The following is a 19,711-nucleotide window of genomic DNA, read 5'->3' as shown; positions in this document are numbered from 1 at the left end:
ACATGATACCGCTTTGAAGCGGGATGTAATAAAAGTAATTGAGTCAGTCTGTTGAGAGGGAAGATTCTGCCCTTTGTCCAAGCAGTCACTTGACCGTCATGTCACAAATCAGCTGATGAGCTCTACTAACATGTAGTGGGCCTAGATTTTTCTACAGATCTAATTACTGAGCTGTAATTCACATTCTTGTATTAGTGGTGCCAGACCATTTTTGTCAGCATTTAATCTTACCAAAAACGTACTACTGCTGTTCTGATAACATAAGTAAAAGTGTAATAAAAACTCAAATTGTTTTAGAATGTTGTATGCAGGGTAGATTATAACGCCCCACGGTCAGTGAGCACTTGGAACATCACACTTTGTACCAGATGCCAGCCAGATACCAGCACAGAAATATTATGGAGTTACAGTGAGTAAACAGAGAAAGGAAAACTGAGCAAAACCCCCTAATCGTTTTTTGCCACTCAACAGCAGGCTAAGCAGGTTATTCCAGACCACTGTCTACCTCCAGCTCTTCTTAGGGAATCCCTAAGTTCAGAGATCTAGGCTGCCTGGGTCACATATGAGCCCACTTCTTCAGTTCTGAAGAGGAACTGAAGAAAACTCTTGGATGACAGACGGTCTTCAAGAAATTTCGTAATGTCCAGTAGATTGATTTAAAGAGCTTTGGATTTTGTTTTGAAGAAAAGTGTTTCTTTAGTACACGGAAGTTTGCTGCGTTCCGTGAGTCTCGGAACACAGCACACACACACAACGCGTATGTCCTCTCTGCTTACTAATTGCATGCCTACAGGCCCCTAGTGTGTGCTGTGTTCAGGGGCCTGTAACCTGTAACCCACGTGTGCAATTAACACATATATGTACATGTGTGAGTGTAAAAAGAATTTCCACAAGAGGGATAAAGTATACTGTAGATTATTATTATTATTATTATTACACATGGACGATGTCAGCCAATAGAATGCGCGTACGGTATCAAGTGACTACCTACTAAAAATCTAATATGTAGTGAAGCACGAATACATGAGGGACTACTGTATCTTTCTTGACCTTAGTTCAAGAAATATACAGAATAATAAACAATGATCGCAACAAACGAAAACTCATGAAGCTCTAATTCTATATAACTAAAACATGTTCGCGGTAGGAAGGTCTCAGATGCTTAATGTAAAAGCACTGAATGCATGGATGTCACAATGGGTGGTGAAGAGAATTACTACAAAGCCATTGTATATGATCAACCTTTTGATCCACTTCAACTTTTATTTGTAAATCACATTAACAGACATTTCAAAGCACTTTTACAGGTGGAGCGACAGTGGCGGGGAAAAACTCCCTCATTGAGGAAGAAACTCCAGATGAAAACTTCAAGAAATATTTCTTTACCTATGAAATGCGATCATTTGCGTATGTCAAGCATATAAACAACTTGTTTACACCACTTTGAAGCTCATAATGTTAAGACGTGTCTGACAAAATGAAAGGAGCCTCCAGAGGTACCACTTCCTCTGTCTCCATTTGACTGACTTTTGGTTTTTTTTGTCCTTCTGATCTTACAAATGTTACTTGTTGTTTCTTTGTTATGAATGAAATTCATTTTTGAGACATATACTTTGATCCATAGACAGATGATTGAATGCTTTTGAAGACAGGTGAACAATTTCAATATGTTTCCTCCTTTAACAGCTGTTTTGCACCAACATGTCTCACAAACTGGGCATCCATCCTCAAGGTCCAATCCTTCTTATTTGTTGGATATTCATTCAAGTCTTACTGATTTTCTTTCTATTTTTTTAAAGGGCTTTATATCTATTACGCTTCACTCTGCCAATTTCCCTGCTACATGTGTCAGTGATAAACAGATCAACACTTTTCTCAGTGTGTCTATTCTCCCTCTCTCTTGTGAAACATCTGCCCTCATTCTGTCCCTGTGTCAAACCCACAATGATACCTTTCAGGCCTCAAGCTGGCAGAAGCTCCCAGGCTTCTCATGGATGGATACATACATTCACCAGAGCTGCTTATCTTAGTGCTAATCGTATACTAAAGTCAAAAGAAAACAGAGGATGCCACTTACAGCTATGGATTATTAGTTTTAGCAGAAAGTTGTCACGCTTGAACCCAGAACATTCTTCCTTTCCTTTAAGGTTTAATTCCTCCTGGAAGTAATTATCAAAACACATAATTTTATTTGCCAAGGGTTCAGATTTTTAAAACATAACTCGCAATTTTGCCCTCACAACATGGTGCACAACACACTGGTTCCATGTCCACATCTGTAATCAACTATCCCCTAAAATCAAACTTACAGGCTCACAGAACTAAAACCAGAGTTATGGAGCTTTATATGAATGGAACACAGAACAGATAAGGGAACTATGTTCACAGAAACAACCTATAAAGTAGTCACAACCAGTTATCTTAACATCAGATCAGATATGAACACCGGTGGCCTTTTACGGCACACTGCAGTGAATTGAGAGTAAACTGGTCAGTAAAAGTTGATGTACTTCTCCTGGTTAATGTGTTATTTGTAGTTTGATCTCATGTGTCTGTGTGTTATAACCACATTCCAAAATAAACAGCTTGGTAAAGGTTGAATTCAAAGCTTCCTGACTGATAAGAGAAGGCAAGTGGTATTTTTCCAGGATTACCAAGCAGTCTACCACCAGAGCTGTATAGAACAGCAAGGCAAAATTTGCAATTGACGTATTACTATCACAGTTTAAGTATATGAAAATCAGAAAACTGTATGATGAATCGATTATTTCTGTCATGAGATTCCAATGAGATTAACGTGTTATGGTCAATATCCTTATGTGCTGAAAGCTGTCTATCTTGTGCTATTTATAAGAAAATGTACACTAATCCTACAATCACTGACCAAAGAGCACAAATGGTAGCAAAGATGGGAGGCTGAAAACGAAAGTAACTTGTACATTTCCTCTACCATTGTTAAAAAGATTGTGATTCAAGCCAGACACACTGCCTGTTGTATAGCTTTGCATATCTCTCTGAAGTATGATTATGTAGCTAACTGTCCATGAGCCACCAAAAATATTTACTACTGTTTAAGCCAAGCCAATCAGACGCCTCCTGTAAGCTACTGATCTCAGTTCTCTCTAACAGCTCCTCTTCTATCAATGCTTTGTTTTGCAACACCTATGCTCCTTTGCCAAATTTGAAATGAAGACCAATTGTAAACAGCTCAAACAGAGGCCGAACAGTACATAATGTTAATGGGCTCAAATACTTGTTTTGCTAGGTAGAATTAAAGTATTAAACAGAGGCATAAACAGAAAAAACATATGTTTCACAGCTAGAGACATGCCCTAATTTTTCATTCGGATCAAAAAATCCATTTTCCCTCTGAGATTGCAGTATAAATTTGTATTTCCATTTGTGTCATGTTTTCTAAGTAGACCAATGCCTGTGAGGAAAACGGTTCACAGACTATATCAGACTAAAACTTTTGAATGGAAGACCAAACCTCTTGATTAACTCAAGTTCAAAGACATAGCTGCCCAGTTTAACAGACCGCATGCATTATTGAGACACTGAAGAGTGGGGCAGCAGTGAGAGCTCAGCTTACCTTTCACCTGAGCCACAAGAGAAACCACATCCAGATGCCTTTGTTGGAACTGCCTTCCTCACCTGCAAAGGAATAAAAGTTTGCGTAAGGTTTCATTTTAACTCACAGTACAAGAGGCAGACTGGCTTAATCCCACATCTCTCCTCCTCTCTAAGTCAAACACTACTGTGCAAAGGAGGGTGGAACCCCACCCCAACCAAACTGAGTCCTAAGGGAGCTGCCAACATTTATTTCAGCTGGATGTCTGTTTGCCACCTGCGCACACACCACTGGTAGTTACAAGCAAGTCTTCTGCTGATGAAGAATTGGTGTGTGATTTAAGTACTTTAGTTTATTTTTTAAACTAATTAAATAAAACATAAGTGGAAACAACAGTTTATTTTTTACTGCCAGCTCACACACAGTCAGTGATGCTTTTCATGGGAAGAAACAGGACTTCATCCATTGTCTACCAAGTCGACAAACAGCACAGCAACAGTAACACTTAGCGATATGCAAACACACAATCATATTTATCAGGATGACCTTACTTATTCTTGAAAAGACAGACATACACACCCTAGTGGCATGTCTTCAAAGATAAAGGCCAAACTCAACTACCTTGCTCAACAAATTTTCTGATTGTTTCACTGGAAGATCAATTTTATAATTTTCTTCTCAAAGTATTGCTATACATTTTAACTGGGTAAAAGGTCCCCAAATACTTTTGTACAGGTACCACTCAGGTCTTGATATGAAGGCAAGTAAGATCTTTTGGGGGGAAATTCAATGCCGTAACCAGCTGTTCCACTGAGAACAAAATAAAACATTATCTTAAATTAATTGGAATGAATCAATGACTTCAAGCTTTCCAGATGACCAACATGTTGGTCACACCACCAGTTGGTAAAAAGGACATATTCTGAAAGTCATCAATGTGTGATGTTGTTGTGATGATTGCTGACACAGGCCTAAAGCAGCAGACGTCAATGGTTAATTTTCCAAACATTATGAGCTAACACAATGTAACTGAAATGTTTACAAAATATCTTCAAAAATGGGCCTGGGAAAAAACTGTTTATCTGATTCAGCACCAATATATAATCTGTGCCCAAATTTGATTCATATTTGTGTCTAGATTGAATAGATAAGGGGGGTAGTTTCAATGTGTTCTTTTAGATTAGTGTGTTCCAGTAACAAGCACATTTAGTCCACTAAAACACACACCAAGGTACCACACTGCCAGATAAGACAAGCAGTCCATAGTTTGTTTTAAAAACGTAACCACATAAATTCACATAACTTCATTTTGAAAGCAACTATTTGTACATTTGTGGAAAGCACTGACCAACACACACACACACACACACACACACACACACACACACACACACACACACACACACACACACACACACATATACACAACAAAGTTTCAATATATCATGGATATTTTAGTTTTTATATCATGGATATTTTTTCTATCAGCATCCTCAAAGCAAATCTGCATACGTAGTACTTTTTTGGCATGAAACCATACTGCTGCTCACAAATGCTCACTTCTGCCCTTAGTCTAGCTTCAACTACTCTTTCCCATAACTTCATTGTATGGTTCATCAGCTTTATTCCTCTGTAGTTGCCAAAACTCCGCATATCTCCCTTGTTCTCAAAAATGGGCACCAGCACACTTCTCCTCCATTCCTCAGGTATCTTCTCACTAACATCCTGTTGAACAAACTCTACTGCCACCTCTCCTACACACTTCCATACCTTCACAGGTAAAGTATATTATCAGGACCGAGGGCCTTTCCACTCTTCATCCTCTTCAATGCCTTCCTCATCCCGACTAATCTTTGTTACTTCCTGGTTCACAACAGGCACTTCTTTTAGTCTTTGTTCTCTCTCATTTTCTTCGTTCATCAACTCTTCAAAGTACTCTTTCCATCTTCCCCTCACACTACTGGCACCTATCAATACACTTCCATCCCTATCCTTAATCACCCTAACCTGCTGCACATCCTTCCCATCTCTGTCTCGCCAACCTGTATAGATCAGTACCTCCCTCCTTACTGTCCAACCTAGCATACAAGTCACCATAAGCTCCTTGTTTGGCCTTTGCCTCTACTTTCACCTTACGCTGCATTACTCCTTTCTACTCTCCTCAGTACTCTGTGTTCCACTTCTTCTTAGCTAACCGCTTTCTCCGTATTTTTTTTTCATTTTTATTTTTTTATCTTTAATGCTCGATTAATCCCCAAAGAGAAATTAGTGGTACACTCTAGTTAGTCAAATCAAATGCATATGTTTGTGTGTACAAGCCCTGATCAAACAAATACACACAGGGGGCCCGTAACCATGCAGTGGGAGGTAGAGTGGCTGGCAGTTCCTGCTTGGTGCGCCCCAATGAGCAACTTGTAAGGATGACGGCGCCTTGCTCAAGGGCGCCTCGGCAGTGCTCCGGAGGTCAGCTGACACCTCCCACTGTCAGCTCACCTCTGGGTGTTTTTTTGGGTGGGAGCTGGAATCAAACCGCCTATCTCAGAACATTGGATGACCCGCTCTACTACTGAGCCACTGCTGCCCCAAACACACTCCTGTACATCCTCATTCCATCACCAAGTCTCCTTATCTACTTTCCTTCCAGATGACACACCAAGTACTCTCCTACCTGTCTCCCTCATTACATTACCTGCTGTTGTCCAGCCATGTGGAAGCACCTCCTGACCACCCAGAGCCAGTCTTAATCCCTTCCTAAAAGTCATGCAACACTCTTCCTTTTCAGCATCCACCATTTCGTCCTCTACTCTGCCTTTGCCTTCTTCATCTTCCTCGCCACCAGAGTCATCCTACACACTACCATCCTATGCTGTTTGGCTATACTCTCACCTACCACCACTTTGCAGTCACTGATTTTCTTTAGATTATACCATCTACACAAGATGTGTCTATTTGTGTGCTCCCACCTCCACTCTTATACGTCAACCTATGTTCCTACATCTTCTGGGAGACAGTATTCACTATAGCTGTTTCCATCCTTTTTGCAAAGTCAATCACCATCTGTCCTTCTGCATTCCTCTCCTGGATACCAAAACTGCCCATCACCTCCTCATCACCTCTGTTTCCTGCACCAACATGTCCATTAAAGTCTGCACCAATGACAACTGTCTCACTTCTAGGTATGCTCTGCATAATTTTAGGGCACTGAAATGATTAAATGTGTTTAATAGCACAAACAATTAATTCTGAAACCACTATAGAGAGAGTATGAACAATAAACATCGATAAAATGGCTGTGGGGTAGGGTATCACTTTCATATTGTGGCCCCACGTAATGGAAACCATCTATACTCTGAAACCTGAGGTCTTTCTTAAAGGTTAAGGTAATGCTTGCTTGGCAGACAGCTATATGCAGTCATCACACGCACCCTCTTCATGTAATCTAACACACTGCACTTTCTCCGCTCACTAAACCACTCGGACAACAGACTAGACAAATCAAATACACATAATGCTGATGGTTGAGTATTTTTTTCTATGGCAATAAAACTTGATATCTTTACCAACATGTCTCTACAGTCAACAAAATACCATGACATAGAAACACCAGAGGCAAAATGGTAAAAATTACACATAATTCAACCGTTTGCAAAGACCTCTAGCAAGTGGAGGCATTAGCAGGCTGACGTTAAAACCATGATGTAATCAAGGCCTAAGCAACACATATTTCATAATAAAACACAAAGTACAAAAGGGATGTAAAAAAAAAAAAACCCTGCTGCAATCCCAACATTGATGCAGCGATTTATCCCTTGAAACTGCAAAGCTCAACATCTGAAAGGGGATGTACACACTGTACATCTACCACTTAAACACAGCATTAATATAATAATCTGCTATAATATGAGAAAAACATAGTTTAATATCAGAAATGTTTACTTTTGTGTTTTTACTGGATCTTTCATGACATTCTACAGTTAGGTTCTGCAGTCAGTTTTTGCCGCAATGTCAGTTCTCTGAAATGTATGTGAATATATGAATGGATGCTATGTCTCCCTGCTCCAGGCAAAACCACAAAGGGGAAATTCTATACAGTTTGCATCAACACTCGTGACTTCACCTCATCGCAGATTTTTAGTAGCTAGTAGCGTGATACCGTACGTGCATTCTATTGGCTGACGGCATCCGGAAGTGCGCTATGTTCCGTGAGTCTCGGAAGGCAATGCACTTCCATGAGACACAAAAATGCTTTAAACAGTCAATAAGAGTGTGACAAGAGTTAATACAGATAGAAAGTGGTTTAATATCAGTATGACGAGGGTTCATAAACATTTAAATTACTGTAAATAATAGTTTGTTGCTATATCGAGGAATTTGTTATTCACGTGTGGTTCCTGGACCACACCGCAAGTAACGAGGGCGCACTGTATATACAGAGAGAAGAGGTCAAAATGTGGTGAAAGCTTAAAATATTAATGAGTGACACAAAATAAAAATAGTTCACTCAAAACAAACACAAACATGAACAAGACAAGACCACAATTTCATATATATTTTTTTTGTTAATGTATTGTTTTTTTACATGTCTAATTAATCAAGGAAGCGAGACTTGTGTGTACCAGTGTGTATCTGAAAAATGTCCATGGAATCTACTCCATTTGTTCAGTTTCTGTTTTGTTTTCCTTACATGTCCAACCGTTTCTGCTCCAATACTGTTGCGCAAGGAAGACCATTAAAAGTCTGGTTGGATTTTGTGATCACCAGTGCTTTTTGCAGGAGTAGGAGTATGATTAAAAACTCTCCCTTTAGAAAATAAACTTGTGTATGTCCTTTTTGAAAAGGAAAATTCTGTCTACAGAATTTTATGATCAAAATGTTTTAAGAGATTGTTTCTTTTTACCTGTGCCATAAATTGTATAAATTTACATAAACATAACCCACTTGACTTGTAATATTATGGAGTGTCAACATATGTGAATGTTTCTCTATAGTTTCGTTATGGGTGAAAAAGGGTTGTTGGAGATCAGTGATGTCTTCCATCACTCGGCCATTTCCTCAGTGTGGTGTGGAATAATGGCGCATTGGCCCGGGAATGAAAATGTTGGCTGAACAAGGCTTCTATGTACAGTACATGAACCATGCAACAAGGTGTCTTTATATGCAGCTGTATAAATTGTTTTAGACAGACAGACAGACAGACAGACAGACACACAGACAGACAGACAGATACTTCATTAATCCCAGAGGAAATTGTATATATCCACTGCTCAGGCATTACATAACAAATAAGTTTTATCAGACTTTCCAATGTAAATCAGTTGTGGAAAATGAGAGGCATGAGTTTTCCTTTGTCAAGCAGTAAAATAGCTGCCACTATTTGCCTCAACTGACATTGACAGCATTGGGTGTGTGGTATTACAACTGCTCTAAAAATACACATCCGCTACCCTGGAGCATTTGAACAAATATCATGTGGTCAGGAGGTTGTGTGCGTGAGTGGATGTGGGTGTGTATGTTTGATATGCAAGAAAGTCATCTTTTTATCCCTTTCAGTACCAATTAGGTAAGCTAATGTTGTCACAGGTGGCCCTACATTAACATTCAGCGTGTAGAAGCAGGTGACAATATGTGCCGATGAAACTTGACAAGATAGGGAACATCAATTATAAGAGTTATTATAAGACAGAAATACAACAGTAATAGTGGAGAATGGCTCATCTGTGTAATCCAAGTGGTTTTAGGTGTCTTTATAAAGTTATTGTTTGTCTCACGATGAAACTGGGGAAAAAACTTTTTTCAAATTAAAGTGGAAATTACACAAAAGTCTACTATCTACAGACACCACAAGTTGTTGGCATCCTCATATAATGCAGACACCATTACAACACTGATACAAGACAAGCAGAAATACAGAATGATGCAGCCATAGCTAGGACTGCCACAATTATCATGTAATCGCAAACATTTCAAAGTGAAAGCTTCACGAGTACATCCGGGCTATTATAAATTACTGACACTTCTGGCCAACAGTACTAAAGGGACAGTATGAGAATGCTGCACATTGACAGACAGCATGACGAACATAGTGAAAGACTATTCAATACAGTTGAAAAACAGGCTTTTAAAGAAATGGTGCATAAGTCTGACCATCAGTATGATTTGCCAGGAAAAACATTCTTCCAAAAGTGCAACCCCAGACATTTAAAGTGAAATGAATGTTGACATTTACAGTAATTGCAAAAGTTTATTTGTCCTTTAGATATGAACATACAACTTACAAACATTTGTGGATACAAACAACCGCGCGCCACTATGTCCGACTAATGTAGTTCCTCCTTCTGCTGTCACCTTCACCCAGCAGCTGAACATTAACACCCTATAGATTAAGATTTTTTTTTAAATATATAAAGATTTCACACGTAATTTCAAAATAACTCAGCAAATATTACACTAAATAAACAGTGTGCTCTGATGTCGTACTTCATGTGGCGTTCCTGTTGATGGGTCATCTCTGCAGGCTTCCATGCAGTGAATGAAAGTACAATATTTTTATGTGTGTGAGAATGTTTGCAAACACTGAGTCTGCCAACAATTCAGGTGAGGTTGAAAGTAAGTGCCTGCAACGAAAACTATAGGCGTTCTTTAAGAAAATTGTCACAACCTGGCTGTTAATTCTTTTTTTTGTTGTTAATTATTGATGACGCTGTCCCCCTGTAGCAGCTAAATGATGTAGGAACCAATGTTTGCCGGGTTAAGTTTCTGTCCGAAAGCGCTGCTCTCTGAATGTTTTGCTATTTCATGAAGAGATTAATCAGACATAAAGAGGTGTGTTGGACACTTGATTACAAAAAGCGTATCATTGCGTCATTCAGTGTGGTGGAATACCTCAGTGGATTAAAGATCAGCTTAGCCTCTACACCCCCAGACGAAAAAATTCATTCAGCAGAGGTAGAGATGTAAAAGTTAGATTATGGTACTACAGTATTTTATTTCATTATGTGTTCCTTTTATGTCCTGGAATTGTTTCTGGTAAATCTAAGGGAATAGAACTTTCACATTTACAGCAGAATTGGCATTTAAAATGACCTCAAATGGCAATTATAGATTTAATAAGTAATGACAAACAATTCAGCTTACGAACAGGCTTTCGTAGTTTGAGATGTACAGTGGTACCTCTACTTAATGTCTCTACTTACAAAATTTCTCATTAGGAAAATATTGCCTCTAGTTATGCGGAAATTTCGACTTACGAAAGGTAAAAACACAGTATGGGCTGATAGTCGCAGCTCCCACAGGTTCCTGAACGCAACATTCTCATAGCTGCTCTGCCATTGGCTATTACCCAGTATCTTCCTGGCATCCCATTGGCTAAGAGGGACCTCTGTGTGGAGCTACATCGGTGTTTATGCAGGGTCCTCGTCATTCAGTTTTTGACCTGTGAGGTGTTCTGATGGTTTTGCGCAAATATACTGTATTAACTTTTTGAGTATTCGCTATGGACTCCAAGAAAGTGACGGAGAACAGAGGAAAAGACAAAGAAAAGAGTTTTTTTGTCCATACAAACAATGCAAGAGATAACAGAAAAGCATGAAAAAGGGATGCCTTTGGTTGATCTCGCCAAAGAATATGGCCGTAAAGCATCTACAATCGCCACGTTATTAAAACAAAAGGAAGTTTAAGGAGTTTAAGGCATTGCATGGGTGGTTGGTGAAGTTCAAAAGGAGGACTGGAATTCACTCTGTTGTTTGGCATTGTGAGATAGGAGCGCATGAACCAAAGAGGGCAAAAAACAATGAGGACAGCAGTTAAAAGGTAAATGATCATCAATTTTATTCTTTAGTCTATTCTTTGTTTTTCACGTTATGCACAACTCTCATTTATTGTGTAATCATCTAATTGGAAGATGTATTTGTTACATGTTTTGATGCATTTTTATGCTTTATAAAACATACATGCCGGAATTTTTGGGGGCTTGGAACGGGTTAGGGCATTTGCATGGAAAACGCGTCTCTACTTACGCAATTTTCTACTTACGTAATTTCTTCCGGAACCAATACATTTCATAAGCATCAGTGTTCTCGTTTGAGTGCGTCCTTGCGTCTTTGACTCACATTTTTTGACTGGGACACATGATCGTCAGACTGGAATGCAAGCTTTAAATGCACTTCCATTCAATAAAAATATTCACAATTTTTCCATTTCTCCCCTTACTGTAAATTTCAAACTAGGAAATCACTATTATGTTTTAATATCGCGCAAGTTTCCCTCCAGAGCAAAAACAAGATATATACTTTATTAATCCCGGAAATTGCACATAAACTGTCGCTTATGCTTGGAGAATCCTGTTGGGTTTCTCTGTTCTGTCTGTTATAGTGCTTCTAAATGTCTGCTGATGTTTTTAAGTGCTATACAAAGGTTGATTGATTATCAACATGCCCCCCAAAAAGATGCAAAAGTTGGAGAAAAAGCAACTGACAATGAGTGCTTTCTGGATTGAAAAACCATCAAAAGTGAATGGAGAAAGACAGATATCATTGACATATTACTGAAATTTATGTGGAGGAGGTTCTTTCAGCTTGATGCAGTGTCAACGGGAGAATATATGAATTAAAGGCGAAAAAAAACTATTGAGTGAAAAGCAAGAGTAAAAAAAAACTATTACATCTTTATTTCTAAAACTCTTTTTTTCTCTTTACTTAAACAGATATGACGTTGTTATTTCAAAATCATTTAAATTAACAGTTTGTTTACTTTTTATATTGTGCTATTAACAAAACTCAATCCTTGCATACCCTACCGTATAGCCTGTTATTACTTTTGGGATGCATAAACGTCATGTTGGGATGGCCAAATTTTCCTTGAAGCACACTATTGGCCACTACTTTCTTGAGGTAAAATGATTTCTGTGGTATATATACTCACCGGCCACTTTATTAGGTACACCATGCTAGTAACGGGTTGGACCCCCTTTTGCCTTCAGAGCTGCCTCAATACTTCGTGGCATAGATTCAACAAGGTGCTGGAAGCATACCTCAGAGTGTTTGGTCCATATTGACATGATGGCATCACACAGTTGGCGCAGATTTGTCGGCCACACATCCATGTTACGAATCTCCCGTTCCACCACATCCCAAAGATGCTCTATTGGATTGAGATCTGGTGACTGTGGAGGCCATTTGAGTACAGTGAACTCATCGTCATGTTCAAGAAACCGGTCTGAGATGATAGCAGCTTTATGACATGGCGCATTATCCTGCTGAAAGTAGCCATCAGAAGTTGGGTACATTGTGGTCATAAAGGGATGGACATGGTCAGCAACAATACTCAGGTGGGCTGTGGTGTTGCAACGATGCCCAATTGGTACCAAGGGGTCCAAAGAGTGCCAAGAAAATATTCCCCACACCATTACACCACCACCACCAGCCTGAACCGTTGATACAAGGCAGGATGGATCCATGCTTTCATGTTGTTGACGCCAAATTTTGAACCTACCATCCGAATGTCGCAGCAGAAATCGAGACTCATCAGACCAGGCAACGTTTTTCCAATCTTCTATTGTCCAATTTCGATGAGCTTGTGCAAATTGTAGCCTAGTTTCCTGTTCTTAGCTGAAAAGAGTGGCACCCGGCGTGGTCTTCTGCTGCTGTAGCCCATCTGCCTCACAGTTCGACGTACTGTGCGTTCAGAGATGCTCTTCTGCCTACCCTGGTTGTAACGGGTGGTTATTTGAGTCACTGTTGCCTTTCTATCAGCTCGAACCAGTCTGGCCATTCTCCTCTGACCTCTGGCATCAACGAGGCATTTCCGCCCACAGAACTGCCGCTCACTGGATATTTTTTCTTTTTAGGACCATTCTCTGTAAACCCTAGAGATGGTTGTGCGTGAAAATCCCAGTAGATCAGCAGTTTCTGAAATACTCAGACCAGCCCTTCTGGCACCAACAACCATGCCACGTTCAAAGTCACTCAAATCACCTTTCTTCCCCATACTGATGCTCGGTTTGAACTGCAGGAGATTGTCTTGACCATGTCTACATGCCTAAATGCACTGAGTTCCCGCCATGTGATTGGCTGATTAGAAATTAAGTGTTAATGAGCAGTTGGACAGGTGTACCTAATAAAGTGGCCGGTGAGTGTATAACCTTAAGATGATGACGCTGGTGTAGTGTTCACATGGGTGAGTTTTTTTCTGTAGAGTACAGTGACATTTTAAAAAGATGGACTTGGGACAAAGAAAATCTGCAAGACCATGGTAGGAGAAGGAAGCCTGAGCCTGATAAAAAGTGCAGCAGCTCTCTAGGGGCAGATAGGCAGATTCAATATGGAGCAGTATTAGCCTAGATTCCCCCACTAGATGTCAGGGAAAAGCATGTCCATCCCAGGGGAACTGGAACAGCTCAGAGCCACTTATCAAACCCTACGGAAGAAAACTTCCAGTCACATTCAAACTAATTATTTATAGGACTCTGGGTCTTTTGGAAAATTACCGAGAAGAATTTTACAGTTGTCACATACTGACACTACTGACTGCTCTTCAGTAGTGTAAGTGCCACTATCTTTCTGACAACAGCTCCTACCTGGTGAATGCTTAACTACATTCTTTCCACCTAATTCTATTACTTTAGCCTCTCAAAAATCTCCCTCCTTTTGTTATTGCCGCCATGACAGTAGTAACTCATGTGAGGAGTATATTAAATATGGACTACAATAGTAGGAAGGAAAGTTAAGATGAAGACTCACAACAGCCTCAATTAAGTTAGACATGTTAGCTGTTTTCAGTCAGTGAACAAATAATTAGGACTGTTAACAGTTGTTTCATAATTGTGTGCTCGTTTTTTTGAGCAGTTACTGACATGAACATCAGAACAATTTTGTTAGAAAGCTGAGCCCCACAACAAACACTAATGTGAACAAATTTTTGTTTAAACAAAGAAAGTACAAAACCACAAATCTAATGACAACATGGCAATTACCGGTCAGCTACAATTTCATGACTGACAACCCTATAAATACACTTTTCACAGCTGTGTTACAACACCTGAGTCAGAAAACGGGCTTCGTGCAAAAGCCCACTAAGCAACAACAACTAGGTCTTCGAAGGTCTATTCAGGGAATCTTTTGACTGGCATTTGTGCTCTGACATTTTTTTGTACCTGGTACCCTGTAATAGGAAGGTGTGATATGAAGATATACAGGGTCATTCTATCTTAGAAAGGAACAGTTTTATCTGGTACGCCAGGAAGTTTATCTCAGCAATCTCGAGTCTTAGATGACATCAAAGAAATAAAACATTGTGGTGCTTTATCTCTAGTTTTATATCCGTGTTTCCTCAAAGCTAAGCACTCCTGATTGTTCAATGTCATTCAAACCCATTTTGCTTTGTTTGATTGAAAATTTGCAGTAAAGAAATCATATTTGTAAAAAGCAAAAAGCATTTCAAAGTCCTTTCTGTGTTGTGCCTTTACAATTAAATATGCAAAAAATATTAAATATCACATGCACTGTTATCTAAATGAACTTGTATTGGGTTTGAGCTCTTGGTCGTCACACAGTTCTACCCTGAAAATAAGAAACCCTGAATCCTAACAGGAGGATTACACACCAGCTTCAGCCTGTAGGCCTTGCAGCAGGACAAACACCAGCCCAGCAGTAAGCCTGAAGACCCGAGAGATTAGGTATGAGTGCTGGCCGAGTGGTTTGAAGAGGTTACCAATGCTTACCTTGAAGTTCTAACTTGATTTTGACCAGGAAAATCCTATTTGTCACGTCATCATCCCATTGCATTGTTCACTTCCTGTCATACTATTCTGTCGTATTTCCAAACAAAGGCCAAATAAAATACCCAGCTGGTTGTTTAAATCAACATCCCTGTTAGCGGTCAACACGATTGATAGTTTCACACAAGATGTCTGTAATCTTATGAGCCTCATTCCAAAGCGTTGCTCTGTGACCTCCTTTTGTAATCCTTTTAGACAATTTAACTGGAAATACCATGAAGACAACAAATATATCTTAATTTTTATCTCTTCTATATTTTTGTAAATAAAAGTATATTTAGAATTTTTTGACAGCAGCGCAACTCAAACATGTATGTACAAAAGACTGGCAAAGTTGTGAATGCTCTAAAACACTTGACTGGAACATTCTCCAAGCAAAGTGGTTAAATGCTAGCAGGTGACTATGAAAGTCACATCTTCAAAAGGTAAAGTCACTACCAACAGCTACTCATCAATCAGATTGAAGCATCAACAATTACAGTCCTCTCTCCCCTGAGTGTTGTTAAAAGAGTAGGGCATGCTACACAATGGTAAACTAACATGGTACAGATATCAGGTTCAGAATGATCATGTATTTATTGAAAACCACTAAGTCAGCCACTTTACTCAACATCTTTTCATCATTCTCTACTGAACTGTATGTCAGTCAAAATATTATCTGGAAATCACTGCATTATACCTACTTACATTTTACATTAGAATTGGGTTTATACAGTTGATATTAGGTAATAGACAGGAAATGAGGGGGGAAGAGAGAGTAGCAATGGTGTATAATTGTGTCCCCAGCTGGACACAAATCAGGGACATTGTACAATACAGGAATCTTAAACTCGTGCTCGAGTCAGATCTGCAGTTTGTGGTCGGATGTGAGTATTCCTCACAGCACGGCAGGGAAGCTGGGACATCTGCTGGTGTTGTTCCTGTTAGAAAAAGCAGTGATAAAAAACAGGACTAAACACCCACAAACTCAAGTCAACTTTCTCACCACCCTTTCATCGTTCAGTCTTTCACAGTTATTCTCTTCCCGTTTGTCATTCCCAGCACAGCAAAGCCACGGTTCTATTTGAACGGCTTAGAGACAAACACCATTAAGTAACCCCACCTGATTAGTTCAAGGTGAACTGACACCTGACTAGGTTTTGAGTGCTAATAAGTCAGAAAAGAAAATGTATTATCATTATAAAAGTCAAGACGCTTAAAAAGAAAGTTAAATAGATCTGTTGGTTTATAATGGGTTACATCTAACCCTAATCATGGTCATTAGACACAGAATAATTAAAGTCAGACTCACTCGATCATGAGCAGCTGTAACAGCAGGAGTATTGTCTGCTGTCAGTGATCGCATGACCCATTTCCAATGGTCCCCAGTATTAATGACCTTCAATTCCGATGTCACCATCAATACCAGTTGCAATCTGACATTTTGCAGTCATTCATTATGAGATCAATTTTTTGCAGTGCCAGTCACAGAGAATCCTAATACTGGAAAGCCGGGCAATAATCCACTCTGAAAGACAGCGTCAACTCAAAGTACAGACATACAGAAAGACTGACGCAATCAAAAAAATAAGGACTTTGCAGCGCTTCAACAAAAAGAGAAAGTGGGTAACAAGCAAAAGATTGTTAAATTGTCTTTTTCATTCAGTTGTAATTTTTCCAAATTTTTCCACTTCATATTTCACTTTTAGCATTTTTGTCATCATTATCTATTGTGCTTAAGATTAACCCTCTTTTTATTTCCCAGTGATTTGAAGTGACAGGTTCCAGTAACATTTTAACTATTAACTAAAGTGCACTTCTGTGCAATTCTCATCTGTATTAAAGCCCAACTCCACGTAATACCCCATGATTAAAGATCATAAGCTCTTCTATCTTTGTCAATACTGGGAACAGACAAATGGATGAGGTGAAGTGATGCGGTAAAATTATCTCAACAGGATGAAATATCAGAATCCAAAATATGGTTTTTGATGTTGACATCAATCTTAACATGTCAGTCAAAACGAAAAATCTAAATAGAATTGTCTTTCAGAGAGACATACGAGTTGTCCAGCAAAAATATTTAACAATAATCATTCAGTTCCACTATTAATCGATTACTCTTAATAACCCTATGTCCACTCTGTTTCAACTATATTGCCTAATGACAGTTGAGTCCATGTGCTTTAACTGTCTTTAGGTTTGTACAGGCTTTGATTAACTGCTGAACCACTTTGATGATTCTGCCGGGCAAACTTGCCACTATATCTCATTCTCCTTTACTTTTTAAAGAAGATCTTTGCCCAATGTTGTATCTGCTTGAATGCTTCTGCTGCATGCCTTGTCGTCATATTATAGTGTCACATCTTCCCTGAAACGAAGGTGATTAGACCCAGAAAGTGACAGGGTGTACCTGACTCAGTTGACCACAATGGACATGATGACACCAAGTCCTGCCACACATATAGCATACAACAAAATAATTGTGCTTATGATGGTAATAAGCGCAAATACAATTTATTATTTTGGACCAGGCTAGTGGGAAATGGAAGAATCAGGCAAACCACATATAAATGATTCCAACCTGCCTTCTAGCTTGTAGAATTACATTCACTTTGGATGTTCCGTTGCTAGACCATTAATCGGACAAAATATTAAGAGATGATTCGCCTTCATCAGGCGAAACATCAGACAATTTTAACCATGGTTAAAATTGTCTGTGTAGGTTCTCAGTTGTCCAGGTCATGGTTATCCAAACCTGTTTATATTGCAAATGAATGTAATTCTGCAAGTTGAAAAGTATGCAGGAATTCACTTTACATGGTATGTTGTACTCAAGAAGTTAACATGCAACAACTCCCGTTTGTTGTTGTTTTTTTGGGGGGGTTAGTTTTGGGGCTTTTTTGGAGGGGGGCATCCCCAAATCTATGTTTAATTCAGTAATGGTGGACAGTCAATTAAGGAAGATCACAGAAACAACAACTGGGAGACAAAAGCTTGTAAATTTAATAAATAAATGACAAATGGGTCACTTACAAAGATTGATGAGAACAGAAAAGAGAATGAATGCATCCATACACCAGTGTGTCCAGAGTAAGTGAATTTCAGTCAAATTATCACATCACATTATAGTGGAATTTCCTCCGGGATTATTAAAGTATCTATCTATCTATCTATCTATTTATTGTGACACTCAGTCTGTAGTCGCAAAAGCCTCGACTGCACCAAAAAGTACAACAATATAGAGATTTAAAAGATGAATCTATCACAAGATGTCTTTCAAGCTACATGAAAGCCATCTCAAAACGCGGCTGCTGACAGTGAACACATGGCATAGGTTACAGGTTTGGCAACTCCTCACTAAATTTCACCCATGTTGACCATGTCTTAATCTGCCCTCCATAAGGACAGCTTTTATTTACCAACCTCTCCTCTGATTCATCCACAGTATGGTGCCACGTTCCATTATGTCTCACCCTCACATACTGCCTGCAACACGCCATGCCTAAGCCTCCCCCTTTGTGCAGTCGAGGTTGTAACTATTACATAGACTAGTCGCTTTTTTAAAATATCTATTCACCTATAATGGCTTTGCCACGTACATAGCGGATAATGTAATCCATTTCTGATCGGTCCCGATTATCGATCCAGTTGACCGTTAGGTAAACACGAGGCATGATGGTTGCAGGAATGTTAAACAAAAATGCAGGAACCATAAACGTACTTGCCCTCATCACCCACCAGAGAAATAGGCGAGGTTCGCGGTTGCCATGCAAACAAGTGACAAGCCAGACCGCATGGCTCACGGTGGGCTAACGTGAAGATGTAGGTGTACTTTATGCAGCTAGCTTGTACCGTTAGCCTCCAACCGGCCAAAAGGCACACGAACCCCCCAGGAAAAACGCGAGTACCACCACCCGCGAAATTCCTCCAAATGTTGCGACGTTACGATGGAAAAACTAACATCTGGGTCCAGAGAAAAAGCTTGTCGAGCTCAAGTAAAAACAACCGTTGTAAGCTAGCTAGCGCAAGTCAGCACAATAAACACACATTAGTTGAAAGAAGAAGAAACGCTCGCCTAAAATAACAAGTTATCTTTCTCGCCACGTTGGCGTGGTGTAGTAAGATAGTAGGTGGAGGTAAACTTACTCTGTTTCGACCAGTGCGGCGTTCATACAGTTGTTTCTGAGCTTCCTTCCCAGTTTAACCTCATAGCAGGGGCTGCGTGGAACAGCTGGGCTGTGGGATGTGGCGGACGATGGGAGTCGGCTGGAGAAGTTGCTCCGTTTCAACATGGAGAGTGTGGACTGGACTGGATCCTCCTGCTTCGGTTCGTCTGGCTGCTGGCTGTCACAGAGAGAGACAGCGACACCTGTGGTCGTAGTTGC

The 19,711-nt window shown here is 39.6% G+C and overlaps 1 protein-coding gene across 2 annotated transcripts in view; it reads right to left on the bottom strand.

Annotated features, from left to right (window-relative positions):
- The window catches only part of osbpl5 (oxysterol binding protein-like 5), a 44,739-nt gene extending 25,085 nt beyond the window's left edge, over positions 1-19,654 (bottom strand). Inside the window, exons 1-2 of one of the 2 annotated variants that reach the window (XM_068313419.1) lie at positions 19,473-19,654; positions 3,593-3,654 (exon numbers count right to left, since the gene is read on the bottom strand). The gene's annotated coding sequence lies outside the window, so the exon portion shown is untranslated. The remainder of the gene's footprint in view (positions 1-3,592; positions 3,655-19,472) is intronic. The other variant, XM_068313418.1, reaches the window with a different exon arrangement.
- Between the last annotated feature and the right edge of the window lie 57 nt (positions 19,655-19,711).

The sequence above is a fragment of the Antennarius striatus genome, chromosome 4 (assembly GCF_040054535.1).
Source record: "Antennarius striatus isolate MH-2024 chromosome 4, ASM4005453v1, whole genome shotgun sequence".
Lineage (NCBI taxonomy): Eukaryota > Metazoa > Chordata > Actinopteri > Lophiiformes > Antennariidae > Antennarius > Antennarius striatus.
The sequence above is the reverse complement of the archived record's forward strand: the minus strand, read 5'-3'. Positions and strand labels throughout refer to the sequence as shown.